At 36.8% G+C, this 26583-nt stretch overlaps 1 long non-coding RNA gene across 6 annotated transcripts in view; it reads left to right on the top strand.

The window, feature by feature from the left end:
* Window positions 1–2911: 2911 nt before the first annotated feature.
* Window positions 2912–26583, top strand: part of LOC145663719 (uncharacterized) — a 74369-nt gene continuing 50697 nt past the window's right edge. For 2 of the 6 annotated variants that reach the window (XR_014127252.1, XR_014127248.1), the window contains exon 1: window positions 2912–3087. This is a non-coding gene — a long non-coding RNA (uncharacterized LOC145663719). Of the gene's footprint in view, window positions 3088–5644; window positions 5837–26583 lie in introns of those variants that run through there. The other 4 variants (XR_014127249.1, XR_014127254.1, XR_014127250.1 and 1 more) reach the window with 4 other exon arrangements.

Below are 26583 nucleotides of genomic sequence, written 5' to 3'. Positions count from 1 at the left end.
TAAATAAGTGGATAAGTGGTCATAATGTTCTGGCTGGTCAGTGTATATAGTAATGTAATATGAATATGATTTCAGTTACATAGGTACCCTAACTAAATTAAATTTTTCAGTGCAAAATAAATTTATTCTTCATTTGTAGTGGTTTACAATGCATTGGGTTTCATTCTTTTTTCTAATAGATCCAAGCGAGAAATGAAATATTTTTTGTGACGTATATATATATATATATATATATATATATATATATATATATATATATATATATATATATATATATATATATACAGTGGCGTATTTACGATTTTGTTTCGGGAGGGGCTTTGCTAACTTTCGGGGGGGGGGATTTGCCTGAAAATATGAAAATTCTGCAAGATATTTCATATACTTTACTATAGTAAGTAAGATTTCGGGGGGGGCTTAAGCCCGGAAGCCCCCCCACCTAAATACGCCACTGTATATATATATATATATATATATATATATATATATATATTATTGATCCATTGCCATTCTTGTATTGTTTTTTCCTACTACTGGAAAAAATAATAAATGGACATAAAATTTTATTTGTATTGTCTTCTTTTTCTCTTCTCATATTTCACAAAAAAACAATTCTTTTCCGTATCAGAACTTGCGTATTTGGATACAAAGGTATTATGCGGAAATAAATATTTGAAGCTAAAAGATTCTCAATTACATTTTTGTACCTCTAGACAAAAGCGCCGATCCTGGGGGGGCGGGGGCCTGGTCCCCCCCAAAGCTCATCTGGGTCCCATGTACTTTTATAAAATTTGTATTTTAATGTGTATTGTTATATGCATTTTTCTATGAATATACAAACCCACATCTGATTGTCCCCCCCCCCCCCCAAAGTTACAGAGAAATCGGCGCCCTTGCCTCTAGAATAGTTGTTCTCAGTCTTTTTTAACTGGCGACACATTTTAATGAAGCCAGGGCATCGTGACACAACCTGTGTGATAGTTATTTTTATTATAAATAATAATAATATCTAATATAATAGTAAAATCAATTGGTTTTTATAATGACTCGATATAGCACTGAGTATTATTGCTACCGTTGGAAGTGTTGACTGGTATAGTCTGTCTAGATTTTAACTAATTATTATTAAATTCTTCATAATTTTTAAATTCTAAAATTTCGCGACGCACCTTAAGGGACTGCGTGACACACCAGTGTATCGCGACACATCGGTTGAAAACCACTGTCTAGAATCTAGAACTAAACTTTATCACAAAAAGCGACCAATTACAATAATTTTCCGTAATTATGAATAAGAATTAGTAAAAATGAAATTTACGTCCCACGATTATGCCGGTTAGGCTAAAGGAGACGGTGATGATGAGAGATGAGTGAAATGGTGGAATGAAGAAAGTGGGAGGAAACAGGAGAACCCCGAGAAAACCCACGAGCACGGTGTTTGTCCACCACAAAGTCCACACGGCGCGAGCTGGGATCGAACCAGGGACCCCAAGAACCGGAGGTGAACGATCTACCACTGAGCCACCGCTTCTTTTGTTCAGGCCTGTTCACAAAGCTAAGCTGCTCTTATTTCAGTGTTTATAATTTTAGAGAGTGGAATGTAATAATGTTCTTGATGGTAGTTAAAAAGTAATGAATAAAACATAATTGCTTAAGAACTTCAGTCTTTTACAAATGCTAATATGCTTTGTTGTGTTTCCGCATTCACGGGTATGTCACGTGATTGACTGTTGTGTCTTTGCTTCAAAATTGGAAAAGTTGCCTCAGTGAAATCGAAGCAAAGATGTCCCACTAAAAGTTTAAGATTTCTGTTCGGGACAATCAATTTATGACGTGTTGCAAGGATCAGTACGTTCGTTATGTTTTAAACAATGTTTGGTTTGAATATGAACCACTAATTGTTCTGTAGTAACCTGTAATTAATTGTTCACTCAGAAGCAAACGGGAAATTCCTGTTTGGAGCAAGGGATTGGTCTCCTGGCTGGGTTGCTGCTTTCAATGATGTAATATTCTATTTATAAACTTTATTCTTTTCACTCCTTACATGAGCAATATTGGACTGAATGAACTTCACATAATATATACGACACATAATATGTACGACTGAATCAAAAGAATGAGCATGGATTGAGTTTTAAGCCATTTGTGTTAGCTGAATATGTATGAGTGTTGTTCAAAATCTTAAAAAAATATCATAGGGAAGGGGTCCTGCGACACATTTGATTTGTCACAAGTTGCTTTATTTGGTTGAATTATTTCGAAAAGATAAATCTCTGGGTTAATCAATTATTCCTTCAATGCAAAATGAAGAGCATTCCCACTAATTCATCAGATATCATTATAGCTGTACCAGTGTTGTAGCTAGCAAGTTGTTATAAGGGGATGCATTACTTTTTTCAGGGAGCAGGTTTTTACATAGCGCCTATTAAAAAAAGTTGTCCTCTCCCTCTGGTCTAGTAGCTAGTACATGTCCCTTTGGTGCCCGAAGTCCCGGGTTCGATTCCCGATGTGAATGCCTTGAAAAATTTGAACGATTATGGTGGTTTGGATTTAAACTGTAGGTTCACTGCATGTCACTGCAGTAATTGTGGTCACAAGAATTCAAGTTTGAAAAATATGAACAAATGATAATATTTTCATTCACAATTCTCCTTTCTCTTTTATTTTTATCCATTGTTTAGAAACGGATTTAGAAAATATACATGGAGAGTATTTGTCATTTTGTTGAAAATTTTCTTTATAATTAGATAGATAGACAGAAGAAATTACAGTTAGTAATATTAGTGATACAAAATAATAATTGCCTGTTTCTATGATATTTATGAACACATTTTGAAAAATTGCGAAACTGGGGCATCTTTCCCCCACATGCATGCCGGACATGCCCCAGACCAGCGACCAGAACTTCAGTGACTGCACGACTGCGCAACAGCGAAGCGAGATGATCTCTCGAGAATTCGATTCCAGGACTTCGACGGTCAACATCAAGCATTACCAATCAGTTAGTGCGTCATTAATGTAACGTTAGTGAAAGTGCCTGACCAGTTCTACAAGCTTGTGGTCTGCTGGTTTGGTCAGCCCATGTACGTAAGTAAAATACGATCTTATGTTCTCTAAGGTTCATATTTGAAGAAAATAGAAGCTAAATACTCTATTAAAATCCCCACACACATAAGCCTTGCATTGGCATGTTTATTTACTTCATTAAGTTCCGAGATTAGCCTTCAGCTAGAAGAACTGCCGTTCTAGCCGCGACCGTTCAGGTCAACCAGCTGATCGTCAATTAGTTAAATTCGTTATTTTATTCTTATTTTCTCGATCTCCCATATTTACAATTCCATTATTTCATAATAATCTATTTTGTAATAAAAGTTATAAAACCCAATTTCTCATCTTTTATTGAGAAATCCAGGGTGAAAATGGATCTGAAAAGGTAGGGGGACGGTAGGTAGCGGCGTGACGTTACGCAGTTCCCCCTGCCTATCTTTGCCCGTTGTATTTTTTTAAGAACTGGAGGGACGTCGTACGTATTTCTTCGAGGTGCGGGGACGATGTCACCCGCGTTCCCCGCACTTTTACCCCCGGAGAAATCCAAGCGTCATTCTGATACACCGTATTTGAGATTCCAGTATATACAAATATAGAGATGAATAATTTAAGTGACACGTATATATTAATTGTGTAACAGGAAAATTCTATGTCTTGTTATAATACGTACGGGTACTCAACATCTAAACAGCAAGAAACCAGAAACCATGACCGACATCTCAAGTGTGAGTTCGCAAATTTCTAGTTTTCTATGTCTGAATGATTATATTCTTTAGGCTGAAGGACATGAATGATTAATGAAAGTGAAAGATTACGAAAAAATCGGTGGAATGAGAAGGTAGGAGGAAATAGGAGAACCAAGAGAATGCCCATGGACAAGATAATGTTCACCATAAACTCACCATGGACTGGTATCGAACCAGCTGACCCTTGCACGAGAGTGAATGCTATGCCACTGAGCCAAAGTGCCCCATAACATACGATTAATTATTTTTATTATTTTTAAAAATTAAATCAAGAACGAAAAAAATCAATCAATCTGAAATGAAAAAAATTACAATCTTTTGTTTATTTACTTATTTATATTTTAACACGTGCCTTTTGGTTTATTTTTTGCGAGTAGAAAGTGTTTTACTTCCTATGATTATGTCGGGTAGGCTAAAGGAGACAATGATGATGAGAAATGAATGAAATGGTGGAATAACGAAAGTGAGAGGAAACAGGAGAGCCCCGAGAAAACCCACGCACACGATGTTTTTCCATTATAGTTTACTTGGCACGAGCTGGGATCCAACCTGAGACTCCACGCACCAGGTGAACGTTCTACCACTGAAGCACAGTCCCCCCTTTTTTCTTTTAGTAGACTCTCCTTCTAAATGATGGGATGGCCTTTAGTATCTCCCCTCAACTCGTTTCTTGGCTCCAGAACCAAGTACCTTGTTTTAGTCTAAATTGTGATAGAAGTAGAAAACAACGAGCCCTGCGGGGCTTCTAAGCCCTTTTGCTCGCTGTCGCTTCCTCAGCTATATTTTGTGACCTAAGTAATACTGGAGATCTTATTTGTGCAAGATTGGGTAAACGATTTAATAAGATTTTCAGTTTTAGTACATCAATGAACTAAATACAAATAATTACGTTTTTAAAAGGAATTAGCCAAATAATAATGATTTTAAGGGATGGCCCGGAAGGTAGGGAAAGTATACGGTTCGTTCCAAGAGATACAAAATTCCTCCCCGAGGCCGTATGTCCGATCGTACTCCATGAGTAAAACGTCCGTAAAACGTAAAACTCAAAGATTTCATTTCATTTTGCATGAGTACTATCAGTATTTTTGCAGTACTACTTTTAATCTCCTTGTAGTCAAGAGTAAAAGTGAGGGAGGACGTGGGGAGACCGTCCCCCCACCTCGAAAGATAAATGAAATGAAATCTTTGAGTTTTACGTCCCACGGTTATGCCTGTTAGGCTAAAAGAGACGGTGATGATGAGAGAAATGAATAAAGTGGGAGGAAACGGGAGTACCCCGAAAGAACCCACGAGCACGGTGTTTGTCCACCACAAAGTTCACTTGGCGGGGGCTGGGATCGAACCCGCGACCCCAAGCACCAGAGGTGAACGCTCTACCACTGAGCCACCGCGCTCCCCCACCTCGAAAGAATATGTATGGCGTCCCTTCAGTTCTTAAAAAAAATACAATGGGCAAAGAACGGCAGGGAGAACGGTATGGCGTCATACCACTACCTACCGTCTCCCCACCTTTTCAGATCCACGTTCACCCCTGCTTGTATTGAATGTCCTGAGGGAAATATACAATCACTCTGCATGCATATATTAATGTAAGTTACTTTACCTGCTAGTATAAGTTTTGCCACGGAAGTGACTCTAAAGAAAAATGTAACCAGGCACAATTGCTGATTCAGTTAATGCAAATGATATTGAAAACACTGAATATAACCACACTTTTCTCTTAGTAAGTTAAAAAAGGAAAGTAATTCTGCTTCAATGCAAACACTTCACATGCACAGGTTTTTAAAATACATATACACACACGCGCGCGGAATCTAACGTAAATGGTATTGCAATTAACCCTCCCGTCTATATACTGCAATTAAGTACACAACAGATACGAGATAAAGGTTTTCCTTCACTTGTTTAAACGAACACTCTCCAAGCACAGCGCATGGTGAGCAAGAACACAGTATGAGGGTGACTTCTTATCATAAGCAACAGCTGCCTTCGTTGTCTGTGTATGCGTGTTAGACTTGTAATGTAGATATTCATGTTAGTTTGTAAGTGTGTTTGTGTGTGCTGTACATCTGTGAGTGTATTTCGTATAATAGATCTACGGATGATGGTGAAAATGTGTTGAGGGATTTGCCGCGTCACAAAACCTGTAGAGCGCTACAATATTACTACTGGTGGTGCTGTTATACTTACTTAGTAGTTCAGGCGTTGCGTATAATGTACAGAATAAGTACGTGATAAAAACATTTTCCACCAGCCGCATCCGGCCATATCTCACTCACTTCCTCTGTCAATGATCTGTGATTTTTATTTCATCACCTAATGATAAGTAACAATGCCATTTCCACTTCGATTTTTATAGTATTTTACAGTTGAGATATCATATTATTCAGTACAAAAATTTCGATCATTAATATCTTGTATTAGAAGCAGGCTGGTCATTTAGGGTTCCCTTCCCCTTTAAGTAGGAGGTGTATATGCAGTTTAATCAATATTATAATAATATAGTATATTAGTATTAATGTAAAACGAGAAATACCACTTATATTGGAGTGTCTTTTGCCCTCTTCCTCAAAACAAAATCTGAAAAGACGCTTCTGACGAGAAGCAATTTTACTTAATATACAGATTATATCCATTTGGCTACCTAGGGCGCCGATCCTGGGGGGCAGAGGGTTCGCCCCCCACCCAAAGCTCATGTGGGGCCCCTATTGTATTTATGAATATACAATGTTTGGCATAATTTGAATGCAATTTGTCTTAAAATCCTCATATACGGTATAGGCCTATACTTTCTGCATCTGAATGTCCCCCCCCCCAAATTTACAGGGAAATCGGCGCCCTTGTTGGTCACCCTCGCCACGAATAGTATCATTGTAATACTGATGTTCTACGGCATTCTATTATATAATTACAGTAGAACGTTGTTTATCCGCATACTCAATTTTTTTTAAAAAAAGGTGACCAAATCTGGTATTTAAAAAAATCCGACTATTTTTCTGCATAAATAACACAATACTGTAATTTAGACATATATATTTGGAGTGTTTTCTCTTCTTATTCTGTCAGGAAATGAAATGAAATTTTTAAGGTTTACGTCCCACGTTTATGCCGCCTAGGATAAAGGAGACGATTATGATGAAAAATTGATGAATTGGTGGAATGAAAAAGTGGAAGGAAACGGGAGAACCCCGAGAAAACCAACGCACACGGTATTTGTCCACCACAACCTTCACTTGGCGCGAGCTGGGATCTAATCATTTTGTCATGAATTCTGTTTTTATATATTTATACAGTATGTATAATATTGTATAGTTATTTCTTTATATAAAGTACAGTATATAGTAAGAAAAAAGAACCTGTACTGTACGTGCTTTTCTTTGTTAAATAAACACATGTTTGATTATTCGCAAAAATCATTATGCGTATAACCTTCGGTCCGAATTAATGCATATGAACGATGCTCTACTGTATACATTCCTTGCCACGGTTTCAATTTTGAAGTTCCACATAGATTAGACCAAGATCAGATAAGATCAACAAATGAAATGAAATCTTTAAGTTTTACGTCTCACGTTTATGCCGGCTAGGCTAAAGAAGACGATGATGATGAGAAATGAATGAAATCGTGGAATGAAGAAAGTGGGAGGAAACGAGAGAACCCACACACACGGTCTTTGTCCATCACAAAAGCTCGCTTGGCGTGAGTTAGGATCGAGTCAAGGGCCCCATGCAACAGAGGTGAACGCTCTACCACTGAGCCACCGCAGCCCCCAGGTAAGCTTAATAGATTTTGTACGATATATAGCTTTTTTTCTTGTGATTTATTTATTTATAATTTTTTTAAAATATTTTATTTTTAAACAATAAAAATTATATATATATATATACAGGGTGCGGCACGTAAAACCGGACCGTCGTAATATTCTGGTATATTGTGTTTTTGGCAACACTTAAATAATCTACCTTCCTACCAAGAGATGGCGTGTCGAGGTCGGGTCGACTTACGTGACCTGCAGCAGTCACGTGCAGCCGCAGCCAGTGAAACTTGTCGAAACCAGTTGAGAAAAAGGCCTCGTTGTGTTAAGCCGGGTGAGTGTCAGTGTGTGATAATGCCGTATTCGATACCCGAGCGTGTTGCCATTGTTGAAGGGTTCATTCTCACTGGATCTTTTGTGGAAACAAAGAATTTGTTTCAGGAGAAATTTCCAGGACGTTCTGTGCCAGCAAAAAGCACCATTCAGGAACTGATTGAAAAATGGCGGCGTTATTGGGCCCATATTCTTTGAGACGACAGTGAACAGTGACGTGTATATGGGAATCCTGGAGGAGTTTTATACACACTTGACCGAAGAGGAGCGTCAGTTATGTTACTTTCAGCAGGACGGTGCAACATGCCACACATCAGCTGCATCATTGTCCTTTGTGCATGAGATGTTTACACCAGAGAGGACAATCAGCAAAGGCTTGTGGCCTCCTCGGTCACCAGACTTGTCCACGTGTGACTTTTACTTATGGAAACTGTTAAAGGGAAGAGTATACGAAACAAATCCACACACAATTGAAGAACTCAAGACCAAGATCCAGGATGTCACCAATAGCATTACAACACAAGAACTGACAAGGGTATATATGAATCTCCTCAATCGTGCTCACATGTGTGTTGAAGTGGGCGGAGGACACTTTCAGCACCTGCTGTGAAGGCTGCTGTGAAGGTGAGTAGTCATATTCAATACATTATGTGTTGTAGTTAATCATATTCAATACATTACATTTCATTTTATGTGTTCACTTTACGGGCCGGTTTTACGTGCCGCACCCTGTATATATATATATATATATATATATATATATATATATATATATATATATATATATATATATATATATATATATATATATATATATATATATAGGATACAAGAATTACTGTAACTTTTACTATTTTTTTATTATATCTTTTTGATTTCACTTTTTCATCCTTTCCTTTCTTTTTCGTTTTTTCTTTATACTGAAAGTACAGTTACGAAACTCCCATAGACTAAATACAATCCAATATAAGCTACAAAAAATAAAAGTACAATAAATAAATAAAACATAAATTTCACTATCGAAGAGACGGTACAATTGTCTGAGGAAAATAAACAAAACGTATATTATATTAACATATCCAGTTTTTACGCTGTGGGCAGAATCACGAGAACTACTTTATTATCAAAATTAATAAGGTTTAATATATACAGAATTATATGAGCAGATGATTCCAATCTAAATAAGTGACAGTTGCAAGTAGAAACATATTCATTCATTACTTTTAAGCTTAACCCTTATGCTCCATATATGTTACAGAGGTTGTTCAGCGTACGTTTGGCTGATTTCGTTCCTTCCCCCTCCCGGGCAGAATGGACTCACCCGACCTGGCTCGTGGCGTCCTGCAGTATTGTGCAGTGACTTCCTGGTAACGGAGTTGTTTTTCCGCGCGGATGAAAATAACGCACAAAACAGGACCATTGTTGTGAGTGTTGTGTTAAATTTGTTTCCAAGTATGGGGTTTCTACTCTGTGACCAAAATGCCGCCCAAACTAAGCCGGTTTTGGGAAGGCTATGTTGCGGCTCTTTATGACGCTCACTTTAGTATTTCTGTCATTAGAAAACAGTGCAAGAAGAATGGTTGCAATATCAGTTTAAGTGGAATAAAAATGTTATTAAAAAGTACAAGGGCAACGAAGCTCCACCATTTGGATCACCAACGAAGTTGTCTAGAAAGCGGGATGCACCAAGGCCACCTTCCCTATGCAGAGGAAACTTCGCAAAATGGCAATGCAAGGAAATCCGCCAACACAAAGGTGTATGGCTAATCGTCTTGACGTGTCTTTGGGGACTGTGAGCCGGACATTACACCATCAACTCAAGCTGGAAAAAGTCACGAAAGGTCGCGGCCATCTTTTCACGGATGCCCACCAAAAGGAACGAAAGTGTAACACCTGGAAGGTGTATGAACGTCATCTGGCAAAACAAAGGTGGATGTACGTCGTAACGCTCGATGAAGCATGGATTTACCTTTCCGATTGCGGCAAACCGAGAGGCATCATGTACCGAGAGAAAGGCGCCAAGAACTTCAGAAGGTGGGTCCGTGTCTGTAAAAAATACTTCCCAAAAGGGTTCATGGTCGTTACTGGCTACTGTTATCGAGGTAAACTGAAGATTCGTAGGGTGGCGAAAAACCGCAAAATAAATTCGCAGTATTTTCAGGAGCAGATCATGCGGCCGATCTACGAGCATGAGATTCCAACAATGTACGGAAATGACGCCAATCTGGTGCGCATTCACATGCACAAGGCCTCATCACATATTTCACGATCGTCCCTCGCATTCTACAGGGAGATGGAGAAGGCAAGTGGTATACAGGTGATACCTTTCAATGAGTTACCTGTTAAATATCCAGATGCAAGTCCTATGGACTATTGTGGATTTGGATTGCTGAAGCGGGCTTTGGGAAAACGATGTGTGACAACTGTGGAAGGACTTTGCAAAGCTGTGCAAAGGGAATGCGGCAAGATTCCCCTCCCAGTTCTTCAGAGAAGCCTATTACAGTGAAAACTACGCCGTCGGGCTATTGTTAGGAATTGAGCACTTACGGACCTGGCGCCATGGATTCTTCTAAATTTTTAGGTAAGTCGAAATTGGTCAAATGTAGACTGAACAACCTCTGTAATCAATAATACTGTGTAGTAGAGACCTGCACGGGCCGCATTTTTCGGCCCGAGCCCAATCCAGCCCGAATGTACGTAGGCCCGGCCCAGCCCGGGCCCAAACAGTTTTGGAAATTTTCGGCCCGAGTCCGGCCCGGCCCGGCCCGATAAGTATTTTAAAATTCTTGGCCCAAGCCCGGCCCGGGCCCGATAAATTTTCGAAGTTTCATTTTGTAACATTTTTCACGGGCACACTTCTTCAACGTTTGCCTTTATTCTAATTATCGTTTAACGAATGTCAATAGTTATTAAAGAATTGCAATTAATCGGCTCCAGCCCGGCCCGACCTGAAGAGAAATCAGTGTCGGCCCGCCCAAGCCCGGCCCGTGCAGGTCTCTACTGTGCAGATATAAACTGATTGTAGACATTTTATTTTATTTTATTAGTATTTAAATTTTAAATATTTTCATATCGAAATATGAAGTTAGCGTCTAACTGCCACTCAGACGTATAACGTTTGATTCTACTTATATTGTTTTACACATTCAGTGCAAAAGTAGGCTATGTACACAAGTTTTCTTTTAATGTTAAACTTTCCTTACTTTATAGGTTCGATTAGTTCATTTTGTTCTTTTATTTCTTGAAAAACTTATAAAAATTCAAAAATTTCTTGTAAAACTAGTAATTGTTTATTTTTTAATAACGTACCTGACGACACTTACCATTAAAAAATATTAAAATTTGGAACTTTCTCTCCTGGACAGATACAGATAGTTACCTAAACACCCGTAGTAAGCGAAACATAAGATGTATAGGTGTAGCAATGCGGATGCGTGTGCAGCAACTAGCCGTCCGTAATAATGCATTAAGTGGATCTATGTTGTACGTCAAATGAGGTAGCACGAAGACGGGTGTGAAAGTGGGCAGATGGTGGTTTTCGTTTGTTTGTTTGTTTGTTTATTTGTTGAAGTAGATAGTCCTGTTTATAGCACCGAGGCTATATGGAACGTTGACCTAATGTGTAAGGTTGGATCCCAATTGTCGCAATGTGTTCAATGCTCTCCCATTGACAATGGCGCAAATGTATCTACGATAGTCAGTGTGTTAGATGTCACAAGGAACAGTGTCGAATATATTGACAATTTACAAAACTCAATTCAAAACAATCTCGGCGAAGTGCCTGAGTGAACGTAAGAGAAGTCTGAGTAACAGAGATCATCAAGCATTAAAGAGGATTGTCATCACAGACCGTACGCCAAAGTGGCAAACATGAATGAGGATCTCAATCTGTGCTTAGGACAGACTATGGTGAAAAACACAGCCAAATGATCTTAGTATCCATGATCAGGTTGCAATTTCGAAATCGCCTAATACCGCCAACAACGCTTTAGATCAAAGAAAATGGTCGAAAATATGTACACTCATGTCCAAAATGATTGTAACATATCTTTAGCTGTCTTCTTGTAAGAATATAATTTGATAATGTTTTTGCAAGGTAAATTTAATACTGATACTATGTGTATAATCGGGAAGTGTAGATCTGTGGTAAATTTCATAGGAAAAGAATTATAAATACGAAAATTAGAATGAGTAAAACAAAATGTTGCTAAATGGACAAGGAAGTTTTATTTTTTCGTTTTATTGTTCTTATTTACTGCTCTTTTGACATGAAATTTGCCACATACATGTCTTTGCCGATTATACATTTGCTAACATTTTAAGAAATGCCGGGCGAATTCGTTATCAAATTATATTCCTACAACAACATATTTATAGACCTGCGACAATAATTTTGGACGTGAGTGTACGTTATACAGCCGGTGATTGGAAATGGTCCGATGATTGCTCTTTCATGTATTTCAAATAACAAGCCGTCTATGTGTGAGGCGGATACCCAAAATAGTTTATACTGCGAACTGTCTCGTCTACATCGTGAATCATGACGACCCACAGCGGCTCTGTGTGGTGGTGTAGACTGCAATTTTCTATTATTGTGTGACCTCTGTGGTTACGCTCAAAGGACAAATTACTGCCAGTGATTATGTGAACACTATAGGAGACTATTATGTGAATACTGCATGCGTCCTATGATCCAGATATTTCAGCCCTAAGACATAATTGTCCAAGAGAACAATGCGGCAATTCATCTCCCCTGGCCTCTCTACTTCCAGACCTCAATATTATTGAACATCTATGGTTGGTTCTGAAGCTCAGACTCCGGAGAAAATATCTTCATCTATCCCCCCTGACGGAACTAAGCGCTTCACTAGACGAAGAAAGGCACAACTTTCATGTCAGAATTGTTCTGCAGTATAATAATTGTCCCATGTCTTATTAATGAGGTAAGTTGAATTTTTTCAAGTGTTTCCATTATTTTGATAACAATTTGTATTGTGAACAGGTCTTCTCGGGCCTCGAAACGTCGCAAGATATAACAGTATTTACCTGGCTGCTAGCCCGAGAAGGCCTGTTCACAATACGTCACCAGGAAAGCTTCAATAGATACTTTAAAATTTGTATATTAGACATGCAATCCATTCATCGATTTCTCAGAAATTTAATATTTCGCTATTTGAAAAAGAAATCTTACTTGATTCTCAAGACGTAACGTTTTAAGTATGAATTAATATAACAGTATTGCGTCGACATTCTATGGAGGATTCTTTTCGCAATTTTAAATATTCGCTGTACAAGAAGGGAAGTTCCTACTTCTGGAAAGGTCTGGTATATTACGTAAGGATGGGTCTTTATAATGCTACCTTTCAATATTAAATGATATTGTTTCTGGACCCTTTTTTCCTCCTACCAATCTAATAGCACGTCGACAAGAGTATAAACTAAACAATGTCCAAAACAACTTCAGTGTCATCTTTTGGAATTAAGTTCCGGTATTTGTTCTCTTCCTCACTTTTTCCAACACTTCCTCATTGTTCTTTCTAACTAATCTTCTCTATTTTTCTCCCTATCGACATTTTGAAGACATCATTTTCCATCGTTTTTGGTGGTATATGTATTAAACAACATTGTGTTTGAAGTCAATTAAATTGCATAAAACATTCTTTCATCAGCTTTCTACATATAGTTCTGCCAGAATCAATATCTTTAGAAATGAAACGCGTATAATAAAATCATGAATATTCAAAAGTTATCATCCTTGGGGTTCAGATTTTAATAATAATAAAAAAAGGAAACGAAAGTGAAACCGCAGGAGTTAAAAAAAATAAAGAAACACCATGTCAAACTACATGACACGACCGCTATATATTTTACGGTGCATCATATTACACCGAAAAGAAGAGAATTCAAGAGTTCGTGGTAATGAGTGCGGAAGATAATATGAGTATCCAATCCTGTATTATTCCACAAATGATGTTCATTCATTCTTTTTTTTTTTTAAGAAAAAAAAGTCTTGCGTTTGACAGCAAAAGAGAACGCGTTTGTGGTAATTGAATACGCAGCAGAAAAATACAAAGATATATATTTTTTCTTTCTTTCTGACTGAGAGACATTGTAATATTCTATAAAAGAGTCTGATCTCTTGCAGTTATGACAGACAATAACGAAGCAGAACACTGTGATTGGGTGGGCTTTATCATTACTTTTTTCCTTTCCTTTTATGTAGTTTTGCGCAAAGAATGCATTATTCTTCTTACGAAAAATTTTTATGTGCAAAAAACCTTATCAATTTTAACAGCATGAACAAAGTATCAGGTTATCAAAAGTATAGAATGTCCCAGAAATCTGGTATTGTATGGAATTCCTACAGTTTCATATTCTTGTCTTAAGTAAATGAAGATGCTTCTACCTGTGCAATATTTCAATAGATCGATCAATACTTTCAAATATTAAAATCTCGATATCAAAAATATTACTGATTAATTTATCAATATTTTTCGGTATTTTACTACTCGATTTTTTATATTTCAGTATTCAGTATTTTTTTGGTATTTCGAATTATTGATCAAGTTTCGATATTTTATCAATATCCATCTTCGATATGCGAATCCAGATGTTGCATAGGAAATCTGTTATAACACTTCTGATGATTGGAAAATCCATACCAGCACGATGAAAGTTCAAATTGCTTCACAGTACGTTATGGAATGTAAAAGAATCCGAGGGTTGATCCATTCTTGTCATCAAATTGATCTTGCCAATTTAACTGAGTGTCAATGCAATGGTAGAATTAAATGAACCTTTGTGTTACGAATAACTGCGGTGATTTCAAATGTCTCCTATGAAACTCCTTATGACAATCCTAGATTTTCGAGGCACCTTGTAGATCTAAGTCATACACATTGTAGCAGGGTTTGTCAACCTGTGGTACGCGTACCACTGATGGTACGTGAGTCGCTTTTGGTGGTACATACAACTTATGGTGGTACTTATAATGAATATGCTTTGGTGGTACGCCCGTGGAAAAAGGCGTCGAGGCATCGAGGATCTTTGAGGTGATTTGTGCAAACCCCTCTGCTGATTCATTGTTGCAGATCTTGCAGATCCAATAGCTTTTAGGTGATGATGCTGTGCAGCAAACCATCTTGCTCCAAGTTCAGTATAACAAATTGGTCCAAATGGTCCGAGTAATAAGTAGCACAAACAATGTCTTCCTACAAGAAGGAAGGACCATGCACACTTTCTGTGGATAACAGTACACCCTACACGTTCACTTTAGGGTTACATCGTTCGAGTTCATAGATATGTGGATTTTCTGTTCCAGATGACAGCATTGTGTGTATATACATGGCCGTTGATGAGAAACGTAGGTTTGTCCGTAAACGTCCATCGATTTAGCCCCAGATGATCTGCTGCCTCACGCTGATACATTGTGATGCGAAAAGTGTACCTGGCACTGTAATCCCAGTTGTCCATTGCATGCAGAGGTTGTTGGCGTAAGGAAAACATATGGAGATATCGTTGGGTGATTGTTAGTGATGAGCGCAAGAGTCTTGGTCTTGCAGTTTATGCAAGAGTCTTGCATGCAATAGCAATACGAAAACCGAGACCAAGACTAGGAATTCCGATGCAAGACCAAAACCAAGACCAGGAATCTTGATGCAAGACCAAGACCAAGACCAGGAATCCCGATGCAAGTCAAAGACCAAGACTAGGAATACCGATGCAAGACCAAGACCAAGACCAAGGGGTGCAAGACAAAGACCAAGACCAAGACCATACCTGCAAGACCAAGACCAAGACTAAGACTCTTGCGCAAGAGTCTTGCACAAGTACCATTATTACTTGATATTTTTATAGATGTAGAAAGAAGGGGGGCATTACATCCTTCCCTTGAATTTCTTGGCTTCAGTAAAAATGCCACTGGAGTGAATGCGTTCAAAGTAGTTTACGCAATCCGTGTGAGTCGATCTGCCTTTGTAGCATATAGCTACAGTATGTCATTTTCTGAATCGGTTGTTTGGTTTTTCTGTGGTTATTACTCGTTTCCAAGCCACACAAGTGTCATCTTGCGCCATGTGAGCTTTTCTGGTGGACAAACACCGTGTACGTAGGTTTTCTCGGGGTTTTCCAGTTTCCTCCAGTTTTCTTCATTCCACCATTTCATTCATTTCTCATCACCACCCGTCTCCCTTAGCCTCTGTGCATAATCGTGGGACACTAAACTAGATATTTCATTTCATTGCAAAATATATCAGTGATGTTTCTTTTCCAAAACTAAAGAGAAACGTAGTATTGAACATCGGTAAGTACACCATAGATGCCAACTACATTGATCTTACCAATTTAACTGAGTGTTAATGCAATGGTAGAATTAAATGAACCTTTGTGTTACGAGTAACTGCGATGATTTATACTCTTATATATATTATATATTATACACATACACAAGGGGCCTCCAACTATATATTGTCATAGTCCTCCGCAATATGCCTAAATCCGCCCTGAATCAGAGGACCAATTTCTTTCTTCTAGATTTATCATTACGAAATCAACTACATCTAGTAGAAAACATATAGAGTTTGACATTTGAAATGACGGAAATAAATATACCTGCTAGCTGCACGAAACACTAAAGTAATAAGTTTCTTTTATCAAGAAATTCAAACAATTATGGCTTTACTTTCTGTGAACTAAACAAATAATTAACGATTGATCTCCCAGTAGCAACACTAACACTACATCCTACTAATTTTAACACTGTCATTCTAACACAGCATCATGCAATATATATTTAATATCAAGTATACGGCACTCGACCCTTTAATGACAGTTGTTCGGACAAACTTAATAACAATCAAATAATTTTTTAAAAAAGGTACAACATTTTTCTATTACATGTCATTGCTATAAAGATTAATCAGCCTTGTAGCCATATGACAACAGTTATTTTTCTATTTCTATTCGAAATAATTTAGAACATAACATGTTAGGCTTGCAGGCATTCAGGAAAGGCTAAGTAATAAAAGAAACAAAGAATATCAAACTATCGAGATTTATTAAGCTGACCGAGAGCCACTCTTTAAAATCTACTTCTGGAACTTTCAACGCTTCTTTTAGGCTTTTACATCAATTTTCATTAAATTTGGTGAGGCGATAGGGGTCACAAAGGGAAAGATCCCTACAAGTTTTTTTTTTTAATCTATTGCGTCGTTAAGGAATAGTGACCGAAAAAAAATCCCCGTACATTTAATTTTACAACACTGCTAGGGATTGTGTTGCACAAGATTCATTATGATTACATCACAAATACCAGAACTACAACAACATTCTGGGAACTTTTCGACTCTCCCTCGTACTAGAAACAAACAGAACAGTGACTTAGGCGTAATTATATAAAATAAACCAATATTAGGGGAAAAACAATTGAAGTTTGTCAGAACCCACTGTAGTGTAATTATAACTTATTTTTACCAGAGTAGTAAAGGAATGTCGTTTGATTTATAGAAATTAAATTCTGTGATGTGTAACATTAATACTTATAAATCAAGTATAATTTAACTATGACATTTGGCCACAATAATAATAATAATAATAATAATAATAATAATAATAATAATAATAATAATAATAATAATAATAATAATAATAATAATAATAATAATAATAATAATAAATATATCGTAAGTGTTCAATATTGTTAACATTCTTTTCCTATACTCTGGTTTAGAATTAATCTTACAGCGAAAAGATATTCCTATACAGAAATATTTTTTCTACAATACCATTAGCATCTAATGGAAAAAAGAAATGTCTGACTAATCTATAGATTACATTGAGCTGAACAAAATTATATGATGTGTGTAAATTCTCATGCGTAATTTTCGAAACAAAAGCTATTTTTGTGGCACTGAAAAGTATGTCAATTGTTGCCGATAATAATTAATAGTTTTCGTTTCTTTTTTGCAATACATGTTTCTTTTTTTTTACTTTTGTATATATAAAATAAAATAGAAGGTGGAGCCAACTGCATTATTAAACCTTCTCGCTCCGATTTCTTAATTTTTTTAATGTTATGCTAAACTTATTGAAATATTTATTTACGAACAAAATTGTAAGGCATTTTAAGAAACCTTCGTCTGAAGGAAGCTCGCCCCAAAACTAAACTACTTTTCCCATTTTTCTCATGAAGGCATCGCGGATCACGATCTGCTGCTGCCGGGTAGAACAATAGACTTGGAGGTGTTGACAATTAGCACAAGTGTACCTAGTAATTAAAAAAAAAATAAAATAAAATAGCCCGGAACTGTTCAACAGAAAGAGTGTCATATTTTACACTGACAACGCCAGACCGCATACAACTTTAAAACGACCTGGCAGAAATTAAGAGAGCTTGCCTGATGGGAGGTTTTATTATATCCACTACTTCGTATCTGGCACCGTCAGACTAACATTTGTTTCGGTCTCTATGGAATCACCTGAATGGTGTTGAGTTAGTTTCTAAAGAGATCGGTAAAAAGAGCCACGTGTCACTTTATTTTATTTTATTTTATTTATTTATTTTATTTTATTTTATTTTATTTTATTTTTTATTTATTTATTTATTTTTTTTTGAGCAGAAACCATAGAAACTCTATAACGACGGAATTATGGTGTTGCTGGAAGATTGGCAGAAGGTCATCAAAGATCAAACAAAACAGTGCACACGTGGCTTTTTCATGATATTTTCAAATCACAGTATATGTATTCTAATTTTGACCTCCAAAAGCTCAATATTTTTAGACAATCTGATATAACGTTAAAGCCGTTTTCGACAAAATTACATTTATTTTCACCCTTCAGTAAACTACACTTCTTTTGTGGGATAGGAAGAAAGTTCGAACATCTGCTTAAGGATCTTGTAAATCATTAAATTAAGTTCATTATGTTTTAAAATTTAGTTTGGACACGTTAAACGGTATAGCCTCGAGTGTACATAAACCTAGTCGAATGAATGTATACACACATATATTCAAAGAATCCCAGACAAATATCCTTTTAGCCATGAAGGGGTGATGAAATGTGTAGATTCGTTGAAATCTCGAATTCTTTTTTTTTTTCTTTTTTTCACGATCACTATACTTCCTTTTCTCCTATTGTTGCTCGAAACTAAAAATATTGATAAGGAGCAGATTATTATATCTTGTTTCTATTCTTTATTGTAAAAATGACCCGCATAGTTCTTGCAATAATGATTCACATATAGTAGATATAAAATTAAAAATTAGAAGGTGGTAACCCTATCTTTTTCAGAGTATCACATTTCTATGTCACATAACTTACATACTAACCAACGTTTCTCCATTTTTCGATCAGTTTGAAAAAAAATGAAATGAAATCCTTGAGTTTACGTCCCACGGTTATGCCGGTGAGGCTGAAGGAGACGGTGATGATGAGTAATGAATGAAATGGTGGAATGAAAAAAAGTGGGAGGAAACGGGAGAACCCCGAGGAAACCCACGCACACGGTGTTTGTTCACCACAAAGTTCGCTTGGCGGGGTCTGGGATCGAGCCTGGCACCCCAAGCACCAGAGGTGAACGCTCTACCACTGAACCACCTCGGCCCCTTCGATCAGTTTGAAATGAAGAATCAACACCCTCGTTTTATTTTTAAATTTATATATTTTTACAACTGTAACTAATCTATTAGGTTTGTGACTTAACAAACTCTTGAACCACCTGACCGATCTCGATCAAATTTTCAACATAGGCGAGGTTCAGATTTGCAGTGTTTTTTGTCATTTCACTTTGACGCTGCAACTTAAGGGAGTGGGAGGGAGATATATATTTAAAAATGATCGAAAAATGACCGATATTAGTGTTGAATCCATAGTTTTTGGGATTGCTGAGACAAAAAGTGACACTTCCAATGCTGTTTAAATCCAAATTCAGTTTCTATTGCCCTTTATGTCCAAAATGAAACGTATTCTCCCCGCGCAAAGAACGGACAATCTGCTATCTATATATTTAAATTCTAGGTTTATATGTTTGTCTCTAAAGAAAAGTTTGTGTTTGTCTCCAATCCTTTCGACAATAAGGTCTCGAAAACCACAAGTACTAAGAACATGCCGTTTTCACTGATCGATTCCAAATTTTGTCTAGATTGTCCAGTTCTAATTGAATATTTTTTTTTAAAAAAAAAAAGAAAGAAAAAACATTTTCGTTATTTCTTGACTTCATTACTCTTGAACCACCCAACTGATCTCAATCAAATTTTCAACATGGATAAGGTCCAGACCTGGGATGGTTTTTACCATTTTACTTTGACGGTGCAAATTAGGGGAGGAGAAGGGGAGATATAAAAATCAATATATATACATATTGATATTCATTCATTCATATATATATATATATATATATATATATATATATATATATATATATATATATATATATACATGAAAGTGACAATGTTTGTGACTTAATAACTCTTGAGCCACCAGACTGATCTTGATCAAATTTGAATATTGATGAGGTTCGGGCCTGAGAAGGTATTTTATCGTTTCACTTTGACGGTGCAACGTAGGGGAGTTGGAGAGTTAAGATATTTAAAAATGGTCGAAAATGACCGATATTAGTGTCAAATCCTTAGTTTTCGGAGTCGCCGAGACGAACAGCGACGTTTCCGATGCCGTTTAAATCCAAATCCAACCCCCATTACCCTTTATGTCCAAAATTAAATGTATTCTCGCTTTGCGAAGAATGGGCAATCTGCTAGTAAAATATAGATACTTAGTGCTTTTGTGAAAAAGCCTTCAGGAAAACTATGTTCCATTTCTATATTCTGTAGAAAGAATTTCCTTAAGCGTGAGAACACACACAATTTCCTTAATTCAAAATGATAAATTTTTGAATCATTCATTATATTATTCTCGGGCTGGAGATTAAGAGGTAGAATATGCATAGAAGGAAGAGCTTAAGTCTTAATATTCGCTTCTACAGCTTAACATTGTGTTCTCAACAGATTACCCGAAAGGAACAGATGCTAAAGTAGCAGGCTACGCCCATACAATCCTGTTTTATCTGCTGTCCTGGAGAAGACAGCTGATGGATTATATGCAACCTACACACAGTTTTAGGTTTCAACAGCAGAAATATAGTATACATTTATATGTATGTAGGCATAACTCAAACTTTTCAGTGGAAAAGCGTGTTATTAGGAAAGATAAAAAATAATGCTATGATTCAATGTTGAAATAAATGTATAATATACTGTTATACGTATTAATGTTTCGTTATATTTATTTATACAATTATTAAACTTTCGGAAATGATACGTAGATTACTAAACGAAAGTCCCGAAAGGAAAAGCTTTTAGCATGCACGTTTTTCTTAACCTAGTAACATTTTGAAATAATAGTCTATGTTTAACTGGAACTGGAGTACAAAAGCTCTTTTAATAATAATAAGAAGAACAATAATAATAAGAAGAACAATAATAATAAGAAGAATATGAAGATGAAGACGAAAGAAAAAGGGATGGCAAACTACATATTTAGGAAAATAAACGTGTTCTATTTTAAAATAAGGTAACAACACTTATTTATGAGTTAACTGACTAATTATTGACTTAAAGATACTTACCATTTATTATTATAGATCTATGCTCAAATTACTTAGGTGTAGAGTGTTTTTATTTCACGAGAAATAAATAAATCTGTACTTTCCTGTACTTTTGTACATTAGAAAAATTTTGTTTCAAAATAACACATTTCTTTTCTAACTGAGGTATTTTCTATGAATAGTGAAAATATATGTTTATGTCTATATTCTTTTGTATTTTACCATTATTTGCTCAAAATATTCAAGCACATAGCAATTTTCTTTAACATACAAGAAATTCCGTTGTACAGTTTTCAGAGAAATATTGTACATGAATTGCAAAATAGTAACGATTTTTTTTCTCAATTAAGCCTTTTGAACTTTTAGGTTTAACCAGATTTTCCAAAGTCATTCATAATTTCACTTGTTAAGTGAAAGATGAAGCTGATTCAGCTGATAGTCTCACCTGTAACTCTCCATTACAAAATGCAAGAATTTATGCCTATTAGATCCAATATATTATAAACAGGCAAACTGCCCACTATCTGATATCTGCTGAAGTAAAGTACTTTTTCATTTATACCTCTTTCTTATATGATTCCTTAAGTTATAAGACAATTTAGGAAGAGGTTGATTTCCAGGAAAATGTATGGCATCTCTTTTGCATAGAAATGCGATAAAATTTGAAATGTCATACTTAGACTCTGTCCAATTTCATTTTTACCTCTGTTCCCAATTTTATATATAGCGTTTGAGGACTGACAATTCGAGGACTGACAATCGAAATGCATTGAATAGATAATAATAAGTGATATATTGAAATTTACAGCGCGTTAGTTCCGATAATACAATACAAAAACATTATGCGACGAATGCCTATCTGGATCCATCCATCTGTTTTCATTTGGTTCGATCCGCTGTATTTTCAGATATACGTGCAATCTGTGGTGCTGAACAGACAGAATTAACTTTCGGTTCACCCCCAAAAAGACTAGTCAGAATCTTTTGAAGTGTTACCAATTTCTTCGGAAGAAGTAAATATCTTTATCTGCTTCTGAGGTTCAGTTAATATTTCGTCACCACACACAAGTTTGGAACGATTTCATGACACGCTGTTAAAGACACTTTCCCCGTATCATCAGAGTATACTACAACAATAATTCGATGAATTTTGTAGTAGACGCTAACTTACGTTTCTAGTTCATACAAAATATTTATAAAAGTCTGGTTTTGTAAAGAAAATATTAAATCCTTTGGTTTACTTGAAGGATTTGTTTGTAGTACTTTGTACTGTTGTGCATAATTATCATCATCATCACCATAGGTATTGTGCCATTATTGACTGGTTACTTCCCTACTGAGAATCTTCCGTGCTCCACGGTCTTCCACTAACCTCTTCGTCTTCACGTACAATTTCTGTTTTGATATAATCCATTTGTAGTCTCCTTTTCCCTTCCCTTTTTTTTTTTTTCTGCGATCATACGCTCTAAAATGTCCCTCATGATATAGTTCCTTCGTAGCCAATGTCCCAACCAGTTCCCTTCCTTTTCTTAGTATATCTAGAGCTCCCTCGTGGCTAAGCGGTTAGCGTACGCGCCTTTGGCGTAGGAGACCCGGGTTCGATTCCCGGCGGGAGCTCATGTGGTTCGGATTCCACGTTCATCAGTAGGTCCACGTCTCATATAGCCTCGCTGCTGAACGGGACGCTAAACTAAAATCAACTCAACTCAACTCTTAGTATATCTAAAACTTGTTATTTTCTCCCCACTATTTCTAACAACCTCTCATTCGTTTTTCGATCGACCTAGCTGATTCTCTCCATTCTTCACCATATTTCGAAAACTTCCAATCGTTTTACATCATTTGCGTAATGTCCATGTTTCTCACCCGTACAGCACAATACTCCATATGAAACACTTCATGAGTCTTTTTCTCAGTTCTTTGTCCAAGGTCCCACAAAATAGAATTTTCTTCTTGCTAAAGGCTTCTTTCACCCTTCCTATCTTTTCTTTTATTTCACGTTCACACTTCATATAATCACCAATAATACTACCCTGGTATCGAAAACTAGTCATCTGTTTTATTTTCTCCCCTCCTACTTTTACTTGACTTCTTTTTGATTATTGGTGATTTAGTCATAATTATTGATTCCTTCATTCTAATAATCATGACTTTTGTCTATCTAACATTTATTTTCATCTCATATTCTTCACAGCTCTTCCTCAAATTTTCTAACATCTTATTGATTTTCTCTTCAGATTCTGCAACAAGCATTATATCGTCTGCAAATCGTATACACCTAATCATTCTACCTCCTACTGAAATGGGAGGTGAAATGTTCCTCAAAGAAACATTCTGCCAGAGAAAACAACCATAATTCCACATCGTCGTTGACACTTTCAAAGCACATACCGCCGAGCTTGCGTTTCAGGTGCAAGAACAAGTGGTAGTCAGACGGCACCAAGTCGGGGCTGTACGGCTGGTGGTCAAACTGCTCCCAACCGAACTCTCGGATTAATGTTTGAGTGGAACTAGCAGTATGGGGACGAGCATTGTCATAGAGCAAGGTAACTCCTTTACTGAGCATTCCTTTCCTTTTGTTTTGGATTGAAAGTCGCCGAAGTTTTCTCGGAGTCTCACAGTATCGTTCTGCATTGATGGTTTGACCCCTGAGTATGAAATCAACCAGCAAAACCCCTTTCCTGTTCCAAAACAATGAGCACATGAGTTTTTGTGCTGACATTGTCGTTTTGAACTTTTGGTTTGTGGGGGATCCTGTGTACCGCCGCTCCATTGATCATTGTTTCGATTCTGGGGTGATATGGTGAACCCACATTTCATCACCAGTCACGATTTGGTTTTAAAATTCCTCTCCTTCCTCGCTGTAACGAATAAGAAATGTTAAAGCACTGCTAAGTCGTTTGGTTTTGTGGACGTCTATGAGCATTTTCGGAACCCAGCAGGAACACAGTTTGTGATAACCTAAGTGGTCGGTAACAATCTCGTGCAAAACAGTTCTCGAAACTTGAAGAAACTCATTTGAAAGCATTGTAATTGTGCACCGTCTATTCTCACGAATTTTCTCATCACTTTCCTTGCCAACTCATCAGTCATAACAGAAGGCTAGTTTCGCACCATTCCATCACTCATTGCATTTTCACCGTAAATCTCTACAATATGACGATGAATTTCGGCCGGAATAAAGTTCCTTGCATTCCAAATCTGGATAATAGAACGAATCTCATAGTCGGCGGGTTCAACAATTGTTTTAAACGTTGTAAAAACGATCACAGGACACAGTACACTCGCTACAATTCAACCGTACTGGCATTGGTGAAGCTGTAATGAACCAGTAAAACTATCACGCATGCGCAGGGCGCCGACACTAACGCAGCGGTGGCATTCAAACGAAACAGTGGGTACTTGCCGGACACTAGTGGGATTTTTCGTTGACGAAGATTCAACAAGTTGGTCATCGGCTTTGACATATGTTTGAACATTGGTAGAAACTATGTCCAAAAATAGTTTAAGGTGTGCTCTTTCATGTAAAAATAAATTTGGCTTCAACAAACTTGTTTTAGTATTTTGTTTTTCGAAACGGTATTTACTTTTCGGATACGCCTCGTATATGTGGACATAAAACGGAGATATGACATTACATTGACGTTCAATGAAGCCCGGTTTATCATGATCTTGGCAAATTTAATTTTATTTTGCTATAAAGAAAAGATACGTTATATATACTTCTTTTTTTTTTCTTTTTTTTTTTTTACGAATACGTCACAGATTACTTTGACGATAAAAATTTCGAAGAGTATCTAAAAAAAACCAAAGAGTTTTATCTGTATCCGTCAATGGGAGAAAATATTTGCACATCGAGAAAAGAAGAAAAAGAAAGCTTTCTGCAAATCATCGCTTAAGGAAAACATAACACAGATTGACTTCTTTCTGTATGTGTATATTTGTGATAGGTGAATTGAAAAGAAGCCGAAAAGCAGAGAAGAGTAGCGAATACTTGAAGAAGAAAGTGATAGAGAAAACTCCTTCCTCTCTCCTTCTTCAACACAACCAGGCACCTGTCAGCTCACTCTCCAACTTCAAAAGGAAACTTCCAATACTACCTTTTTCCTTTATAACTTCAGACTTTTTTTGGTTCGAAAAGGGAAAATATAAGAGGAAGATGAAGAAGTGAAAAGAAATTGAAAATAGAAAGAACGAAAGAAAGAACATTGATGTTTTGAGGGCACTGGATATGAGAAGAAACCGAATCCTCTAGCCCGAGCAGACAGAACGATATTACAAGGGAGACGGGGGGAAATCTTCCAGAAAAGTTTTCCGACATCGATTAATACGCGATAAGTCAGGTACAGTTAGTTCTCTTAAGCTCTTTTTGATTTGTTCTAGTTCTCTTAACTTGATTTTCCACCAATCTCCACCCTTCCATTTCGATTCTCTTCAGACTACAATCCCGTGATTCCTGGAACAGAAGGAAATATGAACAAGTCTTGGAAAGCTATATTTCTTTCCTAGAATGCACTTGCAGTCTTTGAAACTGTGAACAATATTGTTCACTTTGAGCATTAATAATGAAGTCAAATGAAATTTTAAAAAAAATCGTGCAAGAAATGATGAAATGATATACATATGGAAAGCTTGAGATAAAGAATGAATATATGTACAAGGCATAAATATGTACGAGAGTATGCCCAGAAGTAACCGGATTGCAATACACGCCATAGGCGTATCCAAGGGGGGCGATCGCCCCCCCCCTAGAAGGACACTTTCTTATTTTATATATATAAATAAAACCCATCCCAGAGTTTGGAACTCTTAAAAGTAGCTCAAAGTAGCAGTATTACAACCCAGCGCCCCTCCTCCCCAGAAGTCTGTCCTGGATCCGCCCCTGATACACACGTACTTTCTTCGTGATCACGGAACGTGCTGCTAGTTGTTGTTGGCTTGGAGTTTTGATGCGCAGTTAAATATTTTGGTTCCAGTTATAAGATTCTAAATTTGGGTTTTACTCCATTTTTTTTTAATTTTAAAAATGACCGTTTTAATTGTACAGCCAGCAACAAACGTTCTTTCCGTTTGGTAAAAATTATTTTGCGAATAACGGTGT

The sequence above is a fragment of the Thermobia domestica genome, chromosome 11, assembly GCF_964235325.1.
Source record: "Thermobia domestica chromosome 11, izTheDome1.hap1.1, whole genome shotgun sequence".
Taxonomy (NCBI): domain Eukaryota; kingdom Metazoa; phylum Arthropoda; class Insecta; order Zygentoma; family Lepismatidae; genus Thermobia; species Thermobia domestica.
The sequence above is the reverse complement of the archived record's forward strand: the minus strand, read 5'-3'. Positions and strand labels throughout refer to the sequence as shown.